The 25,952-nt window shown below is 47.7% G+C and overlaps 1 protein-coding gene across 1 annotated transcript in view; it reads right to left on the minus strand.

The window, feature by feature from the left end:
* The window catches only part of PPFIBP1 (PPFIA binding protein 1), a 115,983-nt gene extending 90,491 nt beyond the window's left edge, over positions 1-25,492 (minus strand). Inside the window, exon 1 of the mRNA XM_080358587.1 lies at positions 25,313-25,492. The gene's annotated coding sequence lies outside the window, so the exon portion shown is untranslated. The remainder of the gene's footprint in view (positions 1-25,312) is intronic.
* Between the last annotated feature and the right edge of the window lie 460 nt (positions 25,493-25,952).

Below are 25,952 nucleotides of genomic sequence, written 5' to 3' on the forward strand. Positions count from 1 at the left end.
ACACTTGTTGACTCCTGTGCGGCCAACACGAGAAACACTGAAGAGAAACCACGGACCAAGCCAAAAGGGAGGGAGAAGGTAATTTGGAGATAAGCAACAGCAAAAATGAAGAGGTCCAAAGAGAAGGATCACAGGTCACAGCGTACAGAAGGACAAAGCACACAGTGGAGATAAAACTGTGAAGAACTAGGGAGAGCTGGTGGCAGCTCTTTGCCAGCTCCATACCTACAAGCACAATGATGTCCTTTCCCTGCCCTCCTTCCACCCCCTGGAAAGCTCACAACACGCTGTTCTCCCATCACATCCTGGGCTAGTTATTTACAAGCTGTGTTTCATCTTCAGATACGCACCTACTGGGTCCACAAAGTGACCGTACCTTCAGCTGGCAGACAGGACAGAACCAGCACAGCGGCAACCGAGCTCATGCTTGGGAAAGAGCCAGGGCAGACTAGACCGACCTCAAATCCACCTGTGTCACAGCTGCAACAGAAAGTAAGATTTCTCTCCAGAACCATCACCTACAAATGCAACCACCTTCCTCTTCATCCCAGGAAAGGAGAAATGCACATGGCAACCCACAAAGCTCTTGGTAGGGAATGGAAGAAACCCAGAGGTGCTACTGAAAGATGATCAAAGAACGCTGCCTGTAAGGAGTCCAAAGGGAACACAAGCTTATGAGCTGAAACGAGATCACTTGCAACCTATGCAGGCTGGTTTTGCCCAAGGAGCTCTCAGTATCATAAACCTGGACAGCTTAGGGGACAAGAAGTACGATCAAATCATCCCTACGTCAGAAGAATGGGAGGGCTGAGGGCCAGAAACACGCAGTGACTGCCCTGAGAGGTGCCAAGTAGCCAGGATGGGCACCCACCCCCAGCCAGGGCCGAGCAACCCCAAGGCAAGTCCCACAGCTATGGGAGGCAAGTGAGGCTCTCCCCGCTCTCCCTCTGTGCTTAGCAGCTAGCAGACAGATAGCAGATTTTATTTGCCTTAATTCTTAGAAACGAACGCTTCTGCACCATGAAAGCAGAATGCAAATACCTCCTCCCCACGCCCCCACAAGCCTTTCTCGTTGAGTTGGATTTTATTCAAGAATCTTCCTCATAATCAATCTATCACAGCACTTTATTTAAGGAGTAAGTAAGGATGCTGCTACCAGCATTAAATACTTCTTCACTACCAATTACAGTGCATTATCCTCAGAGGAAAAACTTCATTAGCTTTCAGTCTCTCCTTTAAAGAGGTCAGTGTCTTGCAACAACAGAAACAACAGTTTTTCTCTCAGGGAAAATACCAAGGATGGAGTTCAAGGCACAGAAAAGATGCAGGCAGAGCACAAGATTCACGGGATAAACGACAAGATGCAAAATCACTTTCCCCTTCTAGACCATCACTTTCAAGTTCAGACCAACTACACAACAGCTTAAGAAGTCACCAGCACCAGCTTCCCCAGAATATGCAAAACCACGTCTGCGATGGCAGCCCACTTGTCAGAGCAGACTTTATGCAGACTGAAGCCCTGTGCCCCCACAGCCGGTAGGTTCTGTGGGAAGCAGGCCTGGATGGCCACAACAGCCACAACAGCTCTATCACTGCAGCAAACAGCCCGGGTCAGGAGCAACACATGTCCTGACAGCAGCGTGGAGAAGATGCTGGTCCCATCAGGAGCACTGGATCTGTCCTGTGATGAGATGCTCTCTCTCCAGCTGCAATAGTATGGCTCCTCTTATTAATAGCAGGGCACCGTCACCTATAGCCCAGGGCTCTGAGCCAGGCACTGCAGTGTGTCAAGAGCAAGGTGGCGAAGTTTACACAATAGAGCTTGGAAACACTGGGGCTGGAAACAAGACAGAGCCTGAGCATAAAAATAAAGGTATCCAACAAAAACATTAAGCCTTAAATCATGGTGAATTGTGACCAAGAAATGCATCGTAGGAGAGTCTGAAACAGAGCCAGGTGGGGATATCTGACCCTAGAAAGCAGTGTCTTCATCTACAAGCTTTCCACTCTGTCCTATAAACTCTCGTACTACATCCACCCTGTTTTCACTCTCATGGAAAAACACGTAGCTCTAACAATGACAAAAGCCAAATAGAAACTAGCTCAGTGAAAGCTCATTTCATATTTCACACGAAATACAAATAAATAAATATTTCATATTTAATTGGTTGGTTTGTTTTGTGGAAGGGACGTTGGTTGTTTTTTTTATGGAAAGAGGCAAACTTTGCTAGACTCCAAAACGAAAGTCAGATGTGAAAGAACTACTTATAAGATCCTGAGGGCAAACAAGTGCACAAATAAGTATGTGTTGCATTGTATCTTCATTTAGAAATCACCTAATAACCACCTTTCCCATGCGGGACAGTTAATATTAGAAACCACACACATCCTACACAAGGATGTCTCTATTAAACGTCCTACATAAGGATGTTCCTAAAAATCCAGTAATTTAGCAAAACACATTCATAACTGCTGCGTAAAATTTGGGCTACATAAAACCAGACTTCGACACCACTTAATCTTATAATTTTCCATCCTGTAAACTGGAGAAAGGACCACTTTCAGGAGCATATTCTAAGGGGTGGTAGAGCACAGGGAGGTCCCATCCCCTGCACAAAAGGGCTGGGTGAAACCCAAACCTTTCACTGGAAGACTGCAGAGTCTGTCCCCTCAAGTCATAGCTGGGAGCACATGTTGCTGTCCCATGGAGGAGATGGTGGAAGCAAGGGAGATGGGAGAAGCAGACAAAAGCCTTTTCAGAGAATGTCACCATCATACCTCTCACCTTCTGCAATCCTACCCGCCCTCGTTACCGAACATGGTGATTTACTGTCATTAGAGGATACTCCACAGACAATATAAGAGGTTGTTTCAGTGATGGTGTCAGGATACAGACAAGAGGCTTTCAGGTGGCAGCACGTGTCTGCCTCAGTTCTTTTTATTCTGAAATATCCCCTAAGAATCCTATAAATTTGTGGAAGGAAAAAATCAGCCTCCCATACTTAAAAAAAATGGTAAAATACAGCTCCTGCTTTATCTAGAGGGCAAGTTATCACTTGCAAAGACATGGGGTTTATGGAGTACAGCACAAAGGAAGACATAAGAATAGAGGTAAGTTGTTCTGAATTTGAACTCAAGTACTTTCCAGTGGCTGCCTTAAGTGATGCTGTGATCCTAATAAGCCAGTTGTTAAGATTTTCATTAGGAACAGAAGCACTGCCCCAAAAAGAGACAAAGGCCATTCCACAAAAACCTCTAGCTACCTAGCTCCAACACAACTTTCACTTCCCATTCATTCCTCATTTACTGTCTTGTGCACAGTAAAGAGAGTTAGCAAGTCTGTCACTGAACCACCAGCATCCTGGGGGCTTGCCACTGGGGAAAACATTTTACTGTAACAACCAGGAACACAAGAGGGTCCCCTCACTGAACAGTCCAGGAGAAGGCAAACCTGAGAGTTATTTTTGTGTAACACGTCAAGGTAACCCCTTAGGTATAGCATGTCTCTAACCCCAGCAAAGACAAGGTCTAGCAGATGTCAAACTTGTGGAGCCCTGTATTTAAAAGAAGATGCAAGTCAAGACAAGCATCAGACAGGACTACATGAAGGCGACGCTCTACAGAGGGTGATCTAGATGAACCAGAACAGCATGGGAAATGAAGTGCAGAAAAGAGACAGAATGGGAAGAGTTTGTACAAGCTGTGTGTACAACTCTGAACAGCCTGCTGCACAGAGAAGCCAGCTAGCTCTCTTCTGCAGAGACACATCTCAAGTACAGGGCTCCCAACACACAACACCACGTTCTTTTTTAATTCAGGATTTTTTTCCCCCCTTCTTTACGTGAGCCAGGGACCCATAGACTGAGAGATCACCTGCTGCAAGATGAAATTACTAAGAGAGCTTACCACAGGTCCCGCTGGGCTCATTAAACCATAGTACCCCTCACACATATGGCAGCAATGCAGCTGGTGATAATGCATTTCCCCTTCCTGCTTGCATCACTGATTCTTACTCATTAGGGCAGTTATTATAATCTTCATACAGAATTCCCTTATGTAGCCTATTTTGCCAAGAAGTAATCGCTCTCCTCTTCCCCTGGTAATAAAAATAAGACAGAGCTGTAAAGTGATTTCATTTGCAGTTTATTCCATGGCTCTCCTTCCCAAAAGATTCTTTCAGATGCTCTGTATGAAACCAGATACGTTGGGTCATTAGAAAACGTCTCTGAGACATGCAATGTTTCATCAAGTTTTGTGTGGAAAAGATGAGTAATATAGGAAGCTTTACATCTCGAGTTTACTTGGCATTCCTTGCCAAAAGAAATCCACAAACTTCCTTCCTCTAAAAAGAGAGAGTACTGAAGAATTCAACTTTCCGTGCACACAGGGTAAATGGAGTTTACCCGATGCTCAGAACAAGTTACACCCGTGTAAAACAAGCAGAGGAAAGGACAGCACGACTGACACCCGTACCACATGCAGCAGGAGAGCGATGCGGATCTCAGTCTGCCGCGGCTCCCTTCGCCCCCGGAGTCACAGCAACGCTGTCTGCTAATCACCCTGCAGTGTGGTCTGGCAAACCACCAGCTGCTGGCTTCAGGTTCAGGGCTCTGCTGCCAACTCATTCAGGGGCTCCAGCACATCTCTTTACCATATTGACTCAGGCTTCCCTCAGGTAAAGCAAGAAAAAGGCAGTCCAAGCCCAGCGCTGTTACTCTATGCTAAGACTACCGTCCTGTGCATGCAATCCAAACTTTAAAGGCCAATCTCACTACAGCTTTTTCAACATTTTGTTGGACAACAAATATTCCAGATCCCAAAAAGGTCACTGCTGAAATAATCACTGTCCTGCGCTGACTACCACTCCCTACAAGTGAGTCAAAAATAGGGAATACAGATTTGTATCCAGCCTTGCTGGTAACTCAAGAGTGTTCACGACAGATTATTTTGCTTTCTGACTGAGTCCAAGTCCTTGCTGAGCTCTCAAAATTTCTGTAATCGCTCACCAAGGAAGAGAAAGCGAATCACTGGCTTGCAGCACCTCACGACACACAAACCTCATTGCTTTAGCTCTTTAAAACCACCCACCTCAAGCAAAGGAATACGCTGTAGTCACAAACTATGAATGGCAAAAGCAGTACTATTTAAGACAAAAGAGGGAACACTGTTTTTAAAGAGTAGAAAAATTCAGACAGTCAGTATTTGCAAAAATCTTATTTTACAAACCTCTACACTTCCGTGTTTCCAAACAGTCTTTCCATACTGCAGTGAGCTTTGTGTAATTACTAGCTAGGTACTTAGAAGCTTAATTGTACTGTATTAACAATTAAGGTTTTGACTTCCTATCCAAGGACCCTACTATTAATACATTTAATTAAAATTGCACGTTATAACATTGTTAAGACTATGCAAATCCAACACTGTGAAGTCAGTTCTAATAAATGCACGGGTAATCTTTGAGCCTCCATACAAAGGTGCCGAAACAGTTAAAAATAAGCTTTGCTAGTACAGACAAAACCAACCAAACAAACACATGAGGGTCTGGGAAATGGTTTTGAAGGCTGCACTTCACATAATCCATCTTCAGTGTCTTTTCAAAGGGTCAATGAGTCACTACAAGTCTCCTCAGCTCCTTGCTTAAGTAGAACACTTTACAACAACGTTTTCTATCAGATTTGCAGCAGTTTGAGGATTGCAGCTGGGATTTCCCATATGGCCTCCATGCAAACCAAAGAGCCAAAATGAAGTAGGACCCAACAGTGCTGTAAAGTCAAGAAAATAAGAGAGTGCTGAACAAGATCAACAGGAGAGTCTGCTAACCCAGGCTAACACCGAGCATTTTCTCTGTCTAAACATAAAGGAACAGGTTTTGATTCAAAGGGCACTTTTTACAGGGTTGTAGCACTGGCTTAATGGAGCACCACCTAAATAACCACCTCCTTGAGCCAAGGCTGGATTAGTCCCAGAGACCCAAGTTCTGGCGCTTGTACTTGAACATCATGAAAGCAGAGGGAGAAGGTGCCAGGGCAGGGCTAAACCCATTTTGAATGTTTTCCGAGCCCTTTCATGTCGGTCACAGATCCTTTATAGTCGAAGTTGTGAAGACATAGTCTAGTCACGAACCCCGAGGGAAAACGATCTAGACGTATGTGTACCCACTGATTCAGGAGCCGGAGCCATTTGCTCCCCCAAGCAGCTGCAGTTAGCCCAGAGATGGTCTGAAGGGGCAGGGTGGGGTGGGGAAGGGGAGGAAGACCAAAGGCAGAGAGAGGGGTCACTTGGCCACCCAACAGCCCTCCCCAAGGAGGCTGCCTCTAACCCGGGCTAGAGAGAGCGGCTGTCTCTACCACACACCCATCCCAGCACTCTCCTGCTCCAGCTTCTCGGCCAGGGAGGGAGATGGGCTGCACTGCAGGCAGCACATCTGGCCAGCAGCACATCTGGCCAGCAGCTCCCAGGGGTGGCCACCAGCTCCAGAGGGGCGAGACTGCTCTGGGCCACACTGGGCAGCAGGGAGCTCTGTCACAACCTCTCACCAGTCATCCCCCTGGCTTTGCTCAGTCAAAATTTGATGGGGCTGATCATCCAGGTGAGCACTTACATCAGCACAAACTTAAAGCCCTATGTGGCCTTATAGTTGCAAGCGTTAAGAACTAATTTTGGCAAAGTGCAGGGCTTTCTGGAGAGCAGAGCCAGGAAAATGACAAATAAACGTCCATATGATTTGTCTCACTGGTCCACCCAGTAGCCGTTTCATTACATCACTATTTTCCTAACTAATAAGGGTCAAACTATAACTTTTGTTATTTTATATTTATAGTTTCTCTCATGTTAAAGATATTCTTATGCCAGGAAGAAGCAAAAAGGAGCTTCATTTGCCCTACAGATACTGTAGCAAATGCAGTTCAGAAAGAAAAAAGGACACAAATAAACCATTGTTTCCCTAGTCTTTTTAAAAAGGGAAAAAAAAAAAGTTGTGCTGCTTTCACTGAAATGGAGTTAATTTTCTTCATGCACTTAGAAACTCTTCTAACTGTGACAACAGTGAACAAGAAGATTATAAGCAGACAGAAAGAAAAAAAAATAAGACAAAGAGTAATAAGGGCCTTTATTCCCAGGAGATCTTTTTAAAGAATGTAGGAGACTCCAGGCGATGCAGCTGTACTTCCTATGACCTGCAGCATTCCGTTTGGGAACAGGAGGAAGGTCACGGCCACGGAACAGCTCAATATACCCGCACTGCACGGGCAGAGCGCTCAGCTCCAAAATGCATTCCACAGGGGCAGAGAGATGAACCAAAAGGCTGTGCAAGTGCAGGAGCGGAGGGAGGACTGCTGATCTGGGGAGCCATCCTGCACAGGGCACCTCTTTAAAATCACAGAATCACAGAATGTTAGGGATTGGAAGGGACCTCGAAAGATCATCTAGTCCAATCCCCCTGCCAGAGCAGGAACACCTGGATGAGGTTACACAGGAAGGCGTCCAGGCAGGTCTTTAATGTCTCCAGAGCAGGAGACTCCACAACTTCCCTGGGCAGCCTGTTCCAGTGTTCTGGCACCCTCACTGAGAAGTTGTTTCTTCTCAAATTTAAGTGGAATCTCCTGTGTTCCAGTTTGTACCCACTGCCCCTTGTCCTACCGTTGGTTGTCACCGAGAAGAGCCTGGCTCCATCCTCCTGACACTTACCCTTCATATATTTATAAATATTAATGAGGTCACCCCTCAGTCTCCTCTTCTCCAGGCTAAAGAGACCCAGCTCCTTCAGCCTTTCCTCATACGGGAGATGCTCCACTCCCCTCATCATCTTCATGGCTCTGTCTCCTCAGAACTTTTATGGAGCAGAGTCTGCAGCTGCGATGGCAGACAGAAAATCTCCTTCACAAAACACAGTTAAGGGACTACCAACTAGATGCATGTGCTGTCCCTGCTCCCAGCTTCAGGCACACTGGGTCTTCCCAAGAGGGATATTACTAAGTGGTAAATTCAGTTCATGATGAACCATGCTGTGTTACCACACTTCTTGCTATAGAAAGCATTTGGAAATTATACCAGCAATTATACATGCAATACATTTTATAATGCGCACACAGCCTGAGGAACATCAATTGATGTATTATTGATAGGGAGCCACTTCTGGGGCAAGACGGACTTCTAACGGCATTGCAGCAGGAGGGCAGGGTACAGGGAAAGAAAATGACATAACAAGAACACTGAACTGCTGCAGGACTTAGAAAAATTGACTAATTAGCAGAGAGTTTGTCTACATTGAAATATTAACTTAATCATTGCCCCCCACTTGACCTCCTGTCTGCGTCTTTAATTGGAACACGGTGCTTTTAGCTTGAGTTGGCAGGGAGACACAGGTGAAAGTTTGACTAAGCACATTTAAGCAACACCTAAGCACCAGAGCAAGCAGACAAGACTCAGTAATCCCTAAATCCTCCAAGTGTTCCCTGCTATCTTCCCCCTGCCATGTGCACAGGCACAACACCATCATATGCTGTGGACTAATTCAGAAAGCAACAAAACTTTTTCACATATGTTTTTATACATATAAATATTTATATATATAAAATATGTATTTATTTTTTAAAGTTTGGTGCCATACACAAATACAGCAGAACATTCAGAACCCTTTGGCATCCTGCAAGCTCTGCTACTGCTATCCAGGGCAGTAGCCTTTCTTTAAAGGATGCTTGAGCTCGACTCATTTGAGAGGGGTCAGTTCCACCAGGATGCACAGCTGGGACCCCCCTCTCCACACAAGCTCTTTGGCAGCTCACGAGGGGACGGGTGGTGAGAGGACCATTCAGTATTTCGGGCAGACAAGCCCTTCATCGCTACCAGAAGCCAGTACCAAGCTGCAAGGCTGCTATGGGCTTAACTCAGTTCTCAAGGAGCCCAGCAGGGAAAAAAGGAGGTGAAGTTGCTGGTCCCTGTGGAATGGGAGGGGGAGGTAACAGTTACGCTTGCCCAGAGCAAGGAGGCATTGCACCCTGAATCCAGGATCTCTCGAGCTGGAACCCTGCCAAAAAGCCTAAATAATAGCCCTTCTGCTCTCAAAATCACCACTGAATCTTGACTGTTCACAAGCTGTCTGGAATACAGTTTTAAACTCATTTAAAATTCAATGGGGGAAAAAAAATTCTCCCCTCCCATCACCTCACAAAGATACTAAATTCATGCTTTCTCCATTCTTGCTTTGAGTGTTTTCCATTACTTGGTTCCCCATCAATTAAATGCTTTCTTCAAAACTGAAAAAAAAAAAAGTATTGTGGGTTTTTTTGGTGTATATTTTTACCCTTCCTCCCTGCACATAATGCCACTGGAATCCTGTAAGTATTGCATAGGCACAGATACCAACGTTTTGCTTTTACCTGGATTAAGTGCCTGCATTGTTTATTTGAATCACCCAGTTCATGTCTTTTATAGGAAATTAAATTAACACAAAGCATCTTTTAATAACCTTAAAAGCTCTCCAACAACTCAATTTGCAAAAAGACAGACAAGCATTCTGCATTACAGTAGGTAGTTTACCAAGCATTTTGACAGAAGATCTTGGTCAAAGCCTTGTCCAGAAACTTAACACCATCCTGTACTATTCCAGGGACACAGTGAATGAACAGAAAACAATGACAAAAGCACAGCCAAGCAAACGCTCGCTCTGTTTGCAGTCTTAAAATCTGGAAGTCTCTGGGTACCTGCTAAAGTAATCCAACTGAGCTGCAGCCAGGATCAACTCTGTGAGGGCAAGTTAACACTGATCTGCTTTATTCTGTTTTCCTAAAATGAAGCCAGCTCTGCACCGCCGGAGGCCCCAGCCTTGCAAATGAAGGAGCCTGGTGGTTCCACTCCCAAAACTTGTACAGGGTCTTGGCAGAGACTCCTCTGTACAGGCCACCTCAGAGGATGCACACAAAAGGGAAGAAGGGAAAAGATGCAAAGACAGACAGCAGCAAGATACAGAGAAGACTCAAAACAACAAAGCAGCCCAGGGTATGTGAGCGGTTCCCTCTACCGAATACATAAAACATGGACAGAGGCAGCAGCCCAAACCACAGGAAAAGCCCTCGCTTTGACACACCAATTTCTCCACATGCAGTTTGATCACCTGTGTCTCCCTGAACCATGTTGCTTCTGCCCTTGTACGCTGCAAGGGCTCTGCAGGCTATGTGGTCGGGCAGCTCTTTCTCATAGGAGCCCAGGATCCAGAAGTGGGAAGACGGACAAAAGGCCAATATAGCAGGAAAGCAGTGAAAACAAGAGAGGCAACCTATCCCAACCTCAGAGGGAATGAGCGGTGGAGTCAGAAACAGAGCTTAGCCTGGCCCCGTCCACCCAGCAACACCTCCAGCATGAGCACAACTAGCTTTTGTGCAAATGCTGAGACATGGAGCACCTTCCAAGTACATATTCCTTAAGGAAAAAAAAAAAAGATGCATCAAGTAAGGCTATTGGGACAACTGCATTTCCAGGTTCATGGGCTTTCGCCTATTTTTAGTAAGTTGTCTTAGCAGATGCCAAAATAATATCTCTCCCCCACTGTATGCACACAGCTGGACATGAATCTTCACAGCCTGACAGGCAGCATCTGCATCCAACTTCACAAATGTGAATTAAAATACGAAGTCTCAAGAGGAAGCCTGTTCTCTGAAAATCCAAACACAAGTATAGTTAATATGGTCCCAATGCTGAGCATATGGCCAATAGAAAGAAGGGACTCAGAAGTGTAGTTAGAAAGTTCCTTACTCATCACCAGCAGTATTTCCCCCATCCTTTATTCCTAAGCAGCATGCATAAACAAAATCAACATGTGCAATTCAAACGCTGTATAACAGAATCGCTCCTTTTCTCCAATACAGGTGCCATTAGTGCACAGCATCAGAGCTAAGAATTGGTGTTTCACTCAGAACATGCTTCTCCTTGGCCATCCCAGCTCTGCAGAAGGGCTGCAAGTCTGCTTACATCCACAACATCAACACGATCTCCGCTGAGGCAGGAGAGGCAGACGGACCGTGTGGGCACTGCTTTCTCTCCCTTGCTGACCTGCAGTTTGAAACTCCTGGGTGGCATCCAACCCTCCTCACTCCCAGCCCTGTGAGAAGCAGGTGACATTGCAAACCCTCCAGAGCATCACAGTGCTCTGACTGTTCAAGCCTGGAGTAAACTGGACTGTAAAATTACACCGGTCCACCTCTTGCCTCCACTGCTCTTTGACACCAGCACACCTCCCAGAGCATGTGCATTTTTGTGTGCTTTTTGTTCTTCATAAGGCCTAAAAGCCTCATTGGCAGAATTCTGCCCGCTCCAAAGACACAAGCCTGAAAAGCTCGGTGCCCCCGGGAACTGACTCTGATTCCATCCAGGGAAAATCACCCTGGCCTTCAAGACTGTCCTTAATGCCATCACTGCTGAGAAGGTCCCACACCTTCACCCCACAGTGCTGGGAAAAGGGGACGAGGGCCAGAGCCAGCCCCAGCAGAACATTTTCCCACTGCTATGAGAAGTGCCAAGCTCCTCGTTGACAATCTGGCCACCAACCAACCTCCAGCATTCCCTGATCCCCACCAGAGGCTCTGCTGCATGAATGAGGCTGTCTCCCACCCACCCAAAGGCTGCCCCAACCAGACTGTTTTCTCCTGGTTTCCACATCCCTGCCACACGCTCCATCACTGTGGAGCACAAGGAGGAAGCAGGCATGCTGGAACAGCACACAAAATCCCATCACGTAAGATAACCAGCTCCAGTTTGGCCCACGTTGGCATGCCAGGCAAACTGACCTGTCCCTCCCCCATAGGGAGGAGCACATGGGTCGACCACCGCAGATTCACCCTGAGCAGATCTATGTTTTGTTCAGCAATTTTACTTCATCTCTGGCACCCCTCTGCCTCGCTATACCCACAGTTCTTTCCCACAAATCTGCCTCGTTTCTCACAAACGCCTACACAGTGAGACTGGTGTACTGGCTTGTCTCAAAACTTCGTCAAACCTCATCCAGGCGCAGCCAACTTTTTGAGAGGGATTCACTTTCATTCTTTGTAGTCTTAAAGCTATGCGGCATGTTGAGTCCGTGCTGTAACCTCCTGTTTATCGCGGAATGAATAACAGTTTAATTTGGATTAATTTCATGTATGGCTTCTATCAGGCCCTGGAGAACCTTTGGCTGCCCTTGCACTTCTGTATAAACATCAACCAGATCCAGGCATAAGGCTCTAGATAGGGGAGGCAAAATCTCTGCCTCAAAGCTTTGCAGCACAAGCTAGACCAGAAGGATTAAAGAAAGGACACTGCATAAATTACAGTGCTCTGGATTTCCTTGCATGCCCATGGGGACATGCACTTAGAGGACAGACCCTGCGGTGGGTGGCAGTACACATAAGGAGCACATCCTCCAGCGGGACCCATGGAGACACCTGAGGGTCACACACACTTTGGCTGCCGAGGACGCTTCCTCTCCACCGCTCTCAGGAGTGGCCAACAGGACAGGGGACGCTGGGTCTGGCCAGGCAGAGGCACAGCAACATAGGCTTGCAAGATAGACAGCTGCCACACCAGGGATGGGCAGCCAGCTGAGCACACCCGATCCAAAAGCTCACAGCCTGGAAGGGTTTTTTTGGTTGGTTTTATGTCAAGCGACAGTATTTTGGACTGTGCTGTTGTATCCTTAGCCCTGTGAATCCCAGCTCCTCAAGCCAGCAAGGTCGCCTGCTCTGTGGCATCTGGCTTCAGGGGAGCTCTCACCACCCAATAAGCCCACCAGCCCAGCCCCCCCTGCACCTCCTGGGGGGGGGCTGTTTCCTTGCCCCTTGCTACCAGGCCTGAAGACTTCAGCAGCAGAGACCCCACCACCTCCTCCATGCAGGTGGGCAGTATCAGGATGTCCTCCTGACTTCACCGACCATCTCCCTAATACCACACCCAGATAATGGGGACAACAGCAAAGGCATCTCCAACTTGGGCCATTAACAGATCTCCATCCCCATTAACCTCTTTCTTTGCAGAAAAACATGCAAAGTCAGATAACGCGAGGCTGAGGTCTCACTAGTAGCAAGAGCAGGACTGCCATTGCCTCTAGCAGGTATTTCATCCACTGTGCTGTGTGTTCTCATCCTGCTTTGAGCAATTAACATCTTACTCACAAACAGCCCAAAGTCTTAGGATGAAAAGAGATGGCAAACCCAATGAGGCTTGGATGAAAGGTGGTGGGATCCCATTTCTTCCTTTTAACACAGAAAAACAGAAACAGCCCTCCTGTTTCGCTCCTAAATGCAACCTCTGCAGGACCTACCTGAACACAGCTGGATCTAAGGAAGGGAAATGTTGTTACTCACCACATGCAACAATAAAGCTAGGCGCTAATTATCACTGCCACAGAAAAATGATATAGCACATTTAGTAAAAAGACAAGTTAGCTGCAATATCACAGCCAAATTCCAATGTAGCATCAGCAGTCCAGCTGCATACACTGTCCTAAGTGACCAGGCAGCTGATCTTTAACTATTGCCAGATGTATGTAATTTCCCTGCTCCTTTAGCCCCTCCCCTCCAAAAGAAGCACTGCCACACAACAGTATACCAAGGCAAGTCCCTACAGAAACATCATCTTGTTCCAACTACTTCTGCATTTACAGATGCCTGACAGTAAGTTTAGCCTTGCTTAAACGTGGCAGACCTAACTCTGCAGCCTGTTATTTTTATGTCATGCCCCGGAGTGAGTGGAGCAGCGTACGGCACAGATGCACACCAAGCACGACCTCACATATGTTTTGACAACTGCATTTTTCATACCAGCGCTGGGTTTCACTAGGAGCAAAGTGACTTTTCAGGACAGCGCAGGACAGTATGTCAAACAGTCTCTCTTCATGGAAACACAACAGGCTCAGACAGTTGTTGTGAGAAACTCAAACACACACCAGCCACAATTCTTCCTCATCATATGTCCATGGTATTTTCACTGATGAATGAATAAATAATCATTTACATCAAAGGCAGCATTTCCAGTTGGAAGTTATTTACTTTCACCTCAATCACAGCAGCTCTGGCAAGCTAACTCAAGATACAGATGATGTACAAACCAAGCAGCAAGTGCTCACACGCTGGGAACTGTTCAAACAGGAATAATTAAATCTTTTTGTAGTCTCACCCTGGCTAATTTGCCACAAGCTGTCTCTTTTGAGATGCTACATGAAACACGAGAAAAAAAAACAGGCTGGATTAATCTGCTATGTCTACAATCAGTTCATCTACTGAGAGTTCAGGTCAGTCAGTTTTCTACATGAAACAAATTAATTTTCTCAGCTTCACAGGGTTAAATGAAGAAAATTTTATTGCAACAACCAAAGATTTCTCACTGGAAAAGTGTGCAGTGATTATTTAACTAATGCAAATGATATTCAGTCCCCATGCAAGGAATGTATGGTACAACTGCAGGGCACTCTCTTCCACTGGCATTTTGCAAGTACTTTTTAGGTAGCTATGGAGACGTTACAGCCTTTTTCATTTTGCTGTCATAACTAGACAGCTATTGATTTCTTCGTAAAATTCCTTGAAAGAATGGGGAAGGAAGGGGGAGTTTTAATTACCACAAGGTCTGAAAGCAAGAAGGTGAAGAAAACAGAAACAGATTTCAGATGGAGATGGTAGCACGGAGGCTCCTTGCAGGAGATAGCCTTGAACTCCAGGTCCTGCTTTAGTACTTCTGCAAAAATGGAGGTAAGCATACACCACTATATAGCTTTTAGGCAACAGAGGGACAGCCTCCCAACAAGGTCAAAAATGAAAAGCACGTCTAGCTACCACTGCCATCACCCTGCACAAAAGGAGACACCGTCTGAGGGCATGCTGTGGTCTTGCTCTGACACAAAGCTCTCTGAAGGCATGGTGGGACTCCATCCTTGCAATCATCATGATGTTCCCGTCTCTCCCCAAGCAGTTTATGTGGAAGCCTCATCCCCAGCAGGCCTTGCAGATGATGAGTGCCTCCTCCCCACCCTCCCCAGGCATTACAACCTGGCGACAGAAGACTAGTTGAACAATCCTGTGCTTCACCCTCTTTTTGACAGCAACTCAAGGGCTTGCTGTAAGCCAAGCAAACGCTGGTCCTCAGCACTTGATGCTACCATGATGCCCAAAGGATCCCAAGAGAAACACCATTCACCATATTGACATCTTTTTGATCAAACGCCTCTGCGTATGTGGATTTAAGACTGCACATCATGGCAAGTGAGTCTGAAACCCAAGATACCGACTTGGAAAACACTGTGTCACACAGATAAGGACGTGCAAATAACTACGATTTAGGTCCTGTTCAGAAACTCTCTCAGTAATGAGAACAACAGATCAGGCTCGTAACAGATTTTTCCTTTTGGATAAAACAGAAAGGAAAGCCTGTTCGACAAAAATATTTTTTTAAATTCACCTTAGACCCAGTCACAACAATGGAGCCAGAACCTGCAGAATTATCTCTATCACCAAGCTGCAGGAAGTTTACCAGCACCGCCCTCAAAACAAATCACAATCTTCTCATCAGCACATTGCATTTAAAACTCCACAGCTGTTCACCAAAAGGACGTTCTCAAGCAATACTGCAAATGGTGGGAGAGAAAGCAAGACACTCCTGCTGCAGAAGCATCTGCACCTACGACAGATTTGTTATTGCTCCTTTCACATAACGCACATCCATCTATGCAACCGCACCACCACTACTGCTTCGTTAATTCGTGTGAAGGCTTGAAAATGGGAAAGAATTAATCATCCCTTAAGCTCCCCAAAAGCTGGCTGAGGAGTGTCATCACTGCCCTCAGGGCGCACGGGTGCCACCAGCCGCTGTGGGTGGAACTGCTTGGTCTAGACAGCACATAGACACTTTCACCGCTCTGGCACGCGTTCACAGAGCCCTGGTCACAACTTTGTCACCTACTTCTGCAGCTGGTGCTACCAGCCAGCAAGGCCACCCAGCCCCAGTGCCCATCAGCGCAGGGCTGCATGGGGAGTGGGGCAAATCGGCCATAGGGCCAACACCACAGGGCAGCCCCGGGACTCACTCCATCCCATGTCTGGCTGCTCCCAGATATTTCTGCCACCCCAACGCCACCAGCAGCATCACAAACCCAGCTTCACATGCACCCATCAGGTGCCAGAGGCACCCCATGCGATGGCAACATCCCTGTGCCGTGGGGCACAGCCCGGCCTCGGCCGCTGCTGCCAGGGCACTGGGGCAGGAGGGGGGCACATCTGCATCCCCAGCCCAGCAGCAGTCCTCCTGCTCACTCAGAGAGCAGAGCCATGCTGCACACACCTCCACCAAAACAGGCTCCAGCCCTGCCTAGCAAGGGCAGTGGGAAAAGATAGATGCTCCCTCGTGGTGTCCAAATTCCTGGTGGTGCTTTATGCCCCGAGAAAGCCCCTGTAAATGCATCTTTGTGCCAGCACCATCATAAGTTGCAGTGGACAAGCCCTGCATTACACAGGAGGTTCAACACCAGCTGCAGGATGAATGAGGAAACCTCTGAGAGGATACTTCTGGTTAGGACCTGTTAATTACATGTTTCACATCCAAGGGAAGGTACAGAGGAAGGTAAACCACTATATGCTCCTCTTGGGGGTGGGGAAAAATACACACCAAACCCAAAACACAAAGAAACCCACTAAATACAGAAAAAAAATCCCAGCCTAAGACAAAACATTCTTCTTTATTGAAATATGAAAAATGGGTCCTTAGAACTAAATTAAGCTTAGCCAAGAAAAATAAATATACATTTCTGAACCTTTCCCTGACGTTTCATTCACAAATAAAACAAATTAAAAGTGCTGTCACAAGTTAAATGAACTTCAAGCAAGTAGACGAAAAAAGAAATGCTGAAGGTTTTAATATTCAACTGACAAGCCTTTTCAGGTCTGCTCTGAATCAAAAAACAACCTCCCAGAGATTTAAATTAAGAGGAGAGAAATAGTCTCCTTTGCTAATCCTGTTTTGGAATCAGGACAGCGGATACCACCATAAAGGTGGCACCTCAGCCCACAAGGAGGTATCTAGCTACCATCTGCTTTTTCTGGAGATTAGCTGCTCAACACACCCACCTCTTCTTGAGGACCTTTGCTCCACTGTGTCTACAGCTGTGGGCAGGCATTGGGAACATTGAGTGTGCCTTGGCTGCTCCAACATGTCCTTATACCCCTCCCTCTATGTAAGCCACTAACTCGCTGAAATTGTCTATAATGCACACCCTGTTCCAGGAGAACAGCTATTTGCACTCAGATCTTGAGAGAAGCCACTGAGGATAGCTGCTTCAGCCTCCCACTGCCACGTGAAGGTCCTCCCTTGCAGCACAGAGCGGTCCCCAGGAGGCAGGTTACACAAAGCACTTGTCAGCTATGTTTGGAGCACCTCGCATTTTCAGGGCACCAGCATTTTGGGGACAACGAAATTTTTGTCTGGTTCTTAGAAAAGGAGCTCAGTGTCCCACCCCTCCCATTTAACAGAAGTCTGTCAGAGGTGCTTCCATCACAAAAAGGCCCCAGCTGACCAGCACAGGGATCACAGCCACCAGACCACCACCTGCCACTGTGAAGTGTGTTTTCCAGCTTGGACATTTGGATAGGGAAACCAAAGCAGGTCTCAGCACCAGGAACGCTCTATGGTCCCAAACAGCCAGGGCCCCCTGGATGCCCCAACTTTTGGCTCCCTCCACACACAGCAGACCACTCTGGGGCAGCGCACTCCCCACCAGCCTTACTCGCAGTGCTCCTCCGGGATGGACAAAGATGAACCCACCGCTACACTTGAGCACAGGTTTAGAAACCTAAACCAGTCTGGATGAGGAGACGCTTTGCATCCACAAGAAAACCTTCCAAAATATGGCAAAACAACACAATCACACAGCTGATGTCTACGAATACTCATTCATGCTCAAGCTGGAGATCCCAACAGGTTATACGCTCCCTCTCCTTGCCAACACCTTGTCCCTGCAAGACTTCTTGCATACGAGTAGACTACCTGATCCAAACGTAAGGGAAAACAGATTCTGGCAGTCTCCATATGGCAAAACTGATTTTTTACAAACCCATGCTGGCTGTTCCCTTTTTAGCTGTACAGAACCCAAGACCAGAAGTGTGACAACCACATGGGATAATAACTGTTCTCAGAAATACAGCAACAGCTCAGCACTTTTTTACAATGAAGATACTTTTCTTCACCTGCTCTTCAAGGCAGATACTAATTATCAGCATTACACTCTGCAAAACCTTAATCTGATCCTACAGACACCTTCACGTCCCAATCTCATGACTTTTGAAAACATGGAGACCAGCTTCCAAGCGGCCTGAGTGTTCTTTTCCCCACCCCTTACACTGTCTGTGATCTGGGCTACTTTAAATAGCTTATCTCCTTCAACAGTGCTTCCACCTTTCCTGTGTTTTGCAGAGCTGTCTAAACTTCATATACGTCTACAGCTAATGAATACACATACTTTATAGAGAAAATATCAAGTCAAGACTTCAGTAAAACACCTACCTAGACTTTCTGGATTTCATTGGATCTTTTGAATGGACTTGAAGTTCTCTGCTCAGATCAAGATGCCACACTGCAGGAAGATGCTCTGCAGCACAGGACAGTCTAAGCACACTCAGCAAACCCAGCACATCCTCAAAGCACGTGATGTATTCCAAGAACCTCAGATGAAGCTCTCTGCGTGTAGTAACCATGCTGCTCCTGCCCTCTATCCGAGGAGTCCCTGGGACAGCAGGTAGCCAGCAGTAAACCACAGGCCACAAAAACAACTGTGATGAACAGCACACAGCCTGCAAGCTGTGACTTGGTCACTCCTTTAAGCACAAGTATGATCATAAACCTTAACTGTACCTTAGTGATGCAGACAGAAAAACCAGCTCTGACACTCTTGCCAAATTCTGCATTGAGGGGCACAAGCCAAAATAACAGCCTCCGAGTCACTCACCGAACCACTCTTCTTTACAGCAAGGAAAGAAGAGAGCTGGGTGTGTTCAGCCTAGAGAAAAGAAGGCTGAGAGTGGATCTCATCAATGTTTATAAATATCTCAGTGATTGGTGTCAAGAGGATGGGATCAGACTCTTTTCAGCAGTGCCCAATGATAGGATGAGCGGCAACGGGCACAGATTGAAGCACAGGAGGTTCCTTCTGGATATGAAGAGAAACTTCTTTACTCTGAGGGTGCCAGAGCACTGGAACAGGCTGCCCAGGGAGGTTGTGGAGTCTCCTTCTCTGGAGACATTAAAAACCCATCCGGACACATTTCTGTGCAATCTGCTCTGGGTGAACCTGCTTTAGCAGGTGGGTTGGACTAGATGATCTCCAGAGGTCACTTCCAACCCCCACCCTTCTGAGATTCTGTTTGGGAAATGCATGTGTGTTCTTGTTTCTGTTATTCATAAAAGAGCACTAAAGGGAAAATATTTGAATATGAGGCAGCTGGGCATTGTTTGTTTGGCTATTTGCTTGGTTTTGTGGTACTAAAGCTATTTTCCTGTTACCAACTAAAAATCATATACATTGCATCTTCCCTCACAATCACTGCAGTGTCCATGAACTATCTGGGGTTATGTTCCACATTAATATATATAATATACCGTATACTTTCTCCCTAGATTTTTGTTTTGGATTTGATCAGTCGGAGAAAAGGCACACAAGATCAAATCATTATTATCATTTCCTCTTATTTTGCCACATCTGTTACACAGCAAGAAAATAAAGTTGCTCTCCCAAACTTACGACACTGGGAGACCCGAGAACCCTTTATTTTAAAATGGTCGATTCATGCTAGTGGTCATCAGATCCTTTAATCTGACACATAATTAGACAGCTGTCTTCAACAGTGCAAAGTATCTCCAGTTTGGAGTCCAGATGCTGCAATAGCCAGCTCAAGTTTCAGCCTTAAACTCTCCACTAACATTTATTTAAAAAGGCTAGAAAGAAAGATGCAGGTACAAATCAACTTTTGGATGAGTGTACCTGAATCCTTGTGTTCACAGGCAGCATTCAATGGGATTTTATTAATGCAAGAGTTACAACACTGTACCTACTGGAAGCATGATTAGCATCAAGATGTATGCAAATGCCTGCTTTAAGTCACACTTTCTGTCATTTTTATCTTACCTCAAACACCACGAGCCAGAGGCTGCTTGAACGTGTCAAAGAACCAGGACCAGAGGCCAATCTGCACTGCTGCAGAGCAGCAGAAGGGAAAGCAAGCATCCTTACCTTAACACAGACTGGGACACTGGTTTGCAGCCCAGAGCAGGACAGGAGATCTAATCTCTCTGCCTAAGTATTCTCATATGATATGGGGGAACCAGGCTTTTGCATCTCCCTGGGGTTTTAACAAGATTCACACTTGCACCATGCTTTTGAAGAAAGAGAAGAACGACTCTGGTCTTCATCAGGGGTCATTCCTCATGGTCCTGAGACAACATGCAGAAGATGCAACAGGCAAGGCACGAGAGTGAGATTTAACAGCATTATCCCCCAGACAGCACCTCTAATAAAGAGTGGGCACTCTGATGAAGCATTAGCTCTATCAGCCCGATGAGGCCAAGCACTCTACAGCAAGAGAGAACAGGACTCCCACCCAGGGGACTTGTTGGCTTTGCAAGGCTGCACTGCACAGCCTAAGCCCTGCCCAAGTCTTCCACCTGCCTCCCCAATTGATGATGAAGATGGCCCAGGCAGGGGCTAGGAGAAGAAAGACTATAGTTAGGACTGGCTGCAAGACCTGTGTCTAAACATATTTCCACCGAGGAAAGAAATCAGCTCTTCCACATAATTGGTTTATCTTGGCCTTTTGACAGAAACAGAAGCCCGGCTGTTGGAAAAAGGACAAAGCTTTAACCCGCCACACTTTCCTCATGTACAGCAGAAATCACAGAGGAACAACGTCCTCTGGAAGCTAAAGGATATCAGCAAGGGCAATATGCATTACGGGCAAGCAAATGTGAATCCAGTGTTATGACTGAATTATTAATGGAAAATTCCAACTTTTAAGCAGAAATAAAGTACTATCTTGGCAGCAAACACCATTAGAAAAATAGACAGTCACTGTCCTCAGTCTGAGCTGAACGAACAAGCAAGTCAATTTGTGAGAGAGGTGGGAAAAACTGGATGCATCATTCCCTGCATCTCAGGTATTTTTACAGCTGAGCACCCTTTCTAGGGCACTAAGAACAAGGAAAGAACAGCAAAGCAAAGACCCCAGCAGAAACCCACTGAGACAGATGTGATCATCTGTTAAAGTTGCCTGAAGTTAGAGACCCACAGCAGCTGCAGATAATAACCCCATGGCAAGAGAAACCCTCCAAAAGAACGACCATGCTTTAATTCCGGACTGGATGCTGACTTTTCCAAACATTGGGTAGAAGATGCAATCTCTCAGGAATAACACAGAGCCTCTCCTGTATTACGCCAAAATTAACACTTGCAAACCTACCACCCTCAAAGAATCATTTGAGCAGCAAACTTCATTGATGCCTGAAGCTGTCATTAAGTGGCCACCCTTTCTCCATTTGCAGATCACCTGTTCAGCAGTCAACTTTTCAGCACCAACAGTCACTTTCCTACCAAGACATAGGGAAGGCTGATGCCCTAGTCCCACTCAAACCAAAAAAAGTCAGCACAAATGCAAAGACTGACAAAGGAGGAGAACTCGGCATGGTACATCTGCTAAGGAGACACTGCAACACACCAGTTGGGCTGCAGGCACACAAACAAATTTGCAGAAGGGCAAGACAGGGTGGGAATTCATACTGGATGCTAAATAAATGTGTGTGTATGAACATCAGCAGTGAACACAAGGCAATGTCATTTACCTCTCCTGGGCTGGATCCAAGAGCAAAGTCACTAAGGGGATCTCACAATTACAAATGGGGGAGTGGGGCCACTGTTCGGCCTAAGTACAGGAAAGTACTAAATAGGGGTTTTTTATGGAGGTATTAAGTGCTTTTATGTATTCTTAACACACAGCTGTACGCACAAGCTCCACATAAGAAGAGTGAACACAACAAAACCCACCTGAACCTTCCAATAAACCTGTTCCTTGCATTTATAAATTTACAGATGTTGCTTGGCCAGACACAGGTCAGACCATAATTGTACAGCTTTAAAGAAGCAACAAAACTTGAGTTTTGCTTTGAAGCCCAAAAATAACGAAGTCTGAGGAGAAGCTGTCTCAGGTATACCAAACTAACTTATGTATTGCTATTTACAAGCTGAGGTAGAAGTTACCACCACCTTCTTAAGAGCATGCAAATTCAGCAGTGGGATGGGGGCTTTACTAACCACCTCTAACACCACAGGAATTTCCACCATGCTCCGTTACCTTCCTAAATCCTGCCTAATACTTAGGCTCTCACTTTTGCTGTTGAAAACTACTGCAAACCAGTGGACTCCCCAGTCACAGGCTTTTTGTGTGTGTGTGTGTGCTCCTCTTGCCCCACCCCAGGCATCAGGGATATATTTTTGGATCATCTGTACCGGATCTGTGATCTGGCCACCTCTCCGTGCTCTCCCTGCCTTCACAGAAAACACATAATGCGAGGCACAACAAAGGAAATTAGTCAGTTATTCAAACAAGTTTACAACAACAGTATCTTGTCCTGAGTAAGCCAAAGGTAAATTTTGATGCAATCATACTGTCAAGAAAGCGCTTAAACTTTCTTTGGTTTTAAACCTCTTCAGGGAAAGGATTTTCTCTTCATTGAATCTGCTCCTTGAAGCGGCGTAAGGCAGAAATATCACAGAAACCCCATCTGGATGGACTTGGGAGACACAAAACCTCCTGAAGGATGCTGTTCCACGCACCTCATAACACCCAGCGCTTCCTGTCCTGGGGCCATCCACACCTGACCAGTGAGCAGGGACCAGACTGTCCTCATCACCAGGGAGCAATGGGACCAGACAGGCTGGCAGTACCACCTGGGAATGGCTGTAATTTCAGGAATGTTAACAATTACCCTCACATTGACACGGGTCACAAGCAAAGTCTCCCCCTACACCCCCTTAGACATTTTCGTCAGGAGCTGCAACATGTTCTACACTGCATAGGCAACACAACCCGAAACAGAAACAGGATTTGGATCTAAGAGGGGAAAAAACAAAAATGAAATTCACCACAGCTTTGTGCTCCATGTGACATCCCTGATTTCAAGGTGCTCCACCCTGTGTTCCAAGGACAAGCAGGAACGTTACTCACCAGTTTTTTCCAGAGCATGGATCTGCTGCAGACACATGCAGAGGACACATCAGCTTACACATTCTTCAGCAGAACTCTTAAACCCAGAACCGATTCAGCAAATGGATGAAAACCCAGGGCAAAACTCACCAAACCTGAGGAAGCATCTGAATCCAGACCCATGCATTTGGACTTGGGCTCTTGCCATTATCTCATTTAAGGAAGTTACAGGGGTGCTGAATAGGTACCAGTGCCTTGCTCAAAGGTGGTGTACCTCAAAGCAGGAGCAACGCTGCTGAAGAGGGAACCTGCTCCTAAGGGCCTCACTCCACAGCCAGGCAATCGCATGGAGCTCCCGCTGCCGTCGGGGAAGACAGAAACATCAGCTTCATACTCCTGGCCCAAGAACACCAACCTTAACTTATAAGCAAATCTTAATTTACAAGCAACATGGCACACCACTGACAGTCAGTCTCACTGGCAAACCAAACAACTCCCTCTGCTTCTCAGAGCTGATCCATCTGATACAGCTTTTAAAGAAACTGTGTTAAATCTTATTGTCAAAACTCCCATGGGACAGGTACTAAGATGAACTAGGGAGTACTCTGGCTCTTAATTTCTTATTGATGTGAAGAAGTTAAGAGGCTAAAATGCTTGCTGCATTTGGAACTGAGAGTTTAAGCAGATGTCAGTTTTTCTGTTTTCTGGGCTGCCTCTTGAGCCGATCCGCCGTGCCGCTTCACTGAGCACACCGGTTTTCCTGAAACCCGTGCTTGTGTTTTTCATTATAATTGAAAGTCACTTTTGTCCTTCACAAAGTTAAATCCTCAATCTGTGGCTGCTACCTTTAATAGAAGCAATAAATCCAGAGTTGGCACGCTGAAACATCTTCCTCTCAGATATTCGATCATGTAAGCATGGAGAATATTCTCACTCTGTGACCCATTTTTGCTGTTTACTTTTTCGGAACGCAGAGACGCTCATATTGCTCAATCGTGCTGCCATTGCAATACATACCAGAGCTTACACATTGCACTGTTGGTAGTATCTGTGCTTGGGCCGAAATAAGAAGAGCCAGCAGCCTCTGAAGGCTCAGACACAGCCAAGCCCACGCTCTAAACACTTAATCTGTGTTTTTGCACAAGATCAGCAGCGCTGCACTTCCACGAGAGAGCACACACATTGTTATATCACTGTGAAGCGCTTAACACCATAGCTTACTTTTACCCCCACAGAAATAACCACAAGTATAAATCACCTTTTTACTATTACAGCTGTACCTCAGCCAAGGTGCAAGCTAGCACAGCTATTTCAGTTTGTAGAAGTCACAGACCTAAAAGAAACAGTCCTAGAAAAAATAATTACAGGATGTAAGAACCCCTGGCCTTAAATCAAAACACGTTTGTTAGTTCAAGATAAAACTCCCAACTGAAGTCCCACAGTGCTTGTGGCTGAAGTGTCCTCCTAAAGCCTGAAAAGATTAAACCGGTGCCTAACTCTCCTCGAAATCTCCACAAAAGATATGCCAGTTCCAGCATGTAAATAAGTTACAGAAGGTCAGAAGCTAATTACCGAGCCTCCCTCCGAAACCGCTCTCCTTCCCCCTTCCAGCTAGGATGCAGCAAAGGCAGTACGGGAACACCCAAACGCAGCCTGAGGACAGAGGGCCGGCTGGTTTTTGGCAGGGGGTAGGGGCGGCTGCATGGGAAGCCATCCCTCGCCGCACCCGGGTTACCACCCCCAAGAGCTGCCCGCTCCCCTCGGAGGACGCGCGGTGGGTGCCCGGCCCACGGCGCTGGGCTCATGGCGGGCTCCCAGCCCACGCGTGGGGACAGTGGCGGGAAGCGCGGCCCGCCGTGGGGGACACCCGCTGCCCCCAGGCGGGGCGGGCGGCCCGGGCCCATGGCGGCGGGGAGGCGCCCACCCCGCTGCGGCCCGCACGGCGCGGCGGGGGCCGTCGGGGCGCGCTGCCGCCCGCGCACGGAGCCGCGGGGAAGGGCACGGCGCGGCGCGGCGCGGGGCTCAGCCCGCCGGGACACAAAGTTGCCGCAGTCGGGCTCCGTTCGGTTTCGGGCAGCGGGGCCGACTCCCGGGGAGCTCACCGGCGCGCCCCTTACCTGCGCCCAAACCCCGGCGGGCCCTCCCAGGGCGGCCGCGCCTCTTGCCGGCTCCGGGCGCCCCCGCCGCCGTCCGGTCCGCGCCGCTCGGCTGCCCGCCCCGTCCCGGCCGGCCCCGCCTAGCGCTCCGCCCCGGACCGCCCTGCGCCCCCGCCTCGAACACAGCGGCCGGGACGCAGCGGGGCCGCGCCGGGCCGGGCCGCGCTGGTCGCTCGCCTCTCTCCCCGCCACGGGGCTGGGACTCCCCGACGGGGCGGGCGGCAGTGCCTGGCCGGGCCCGCACCCTGATTGGACCCCACTGCAGTCACTCGGCGCGGGCGGAGGGCGGGGCGGGCTCGGCGCCGCGGCCCGGGCCGGCGCCCCCCCCCGTCCCCGGCGGCCCTCAGCCCCGGCCCTGCCCTCCGCGGAGCGCCCGGCCCACCCCGCCCCGCCCCGCCCGGCGGGAGCCTCCCGACGCTCCGCCCGCCGCCCGCCCCAGGGCCCGGTGAAGGGCAGGGCAGAGCCGGTCCGCGGGGCTCGCCGGCGTGGAGCGGGCGGCCATGGGTCCCAGAGTTGCCTGGGCTCCCTACGGGGAACAGCCTCGGGTGCCCCCGCGGGCTTCCTGCCTTCACGCCTCAGGGTGGGCCACTAGGTGCACCCT

The sequence above is a fragment of the Nesoenas mayeri genome, assembly GCF_963082525.1.
Source record: "Nesoenas mayeri genome assembly, chromosome: 1".
Classification (NCBI taxonomy): Eukaryota; Metazoa; Chordata; class Aves; order Columbiformes; family Columbidae; genus Nesoenas; species Nesoenas mayeri.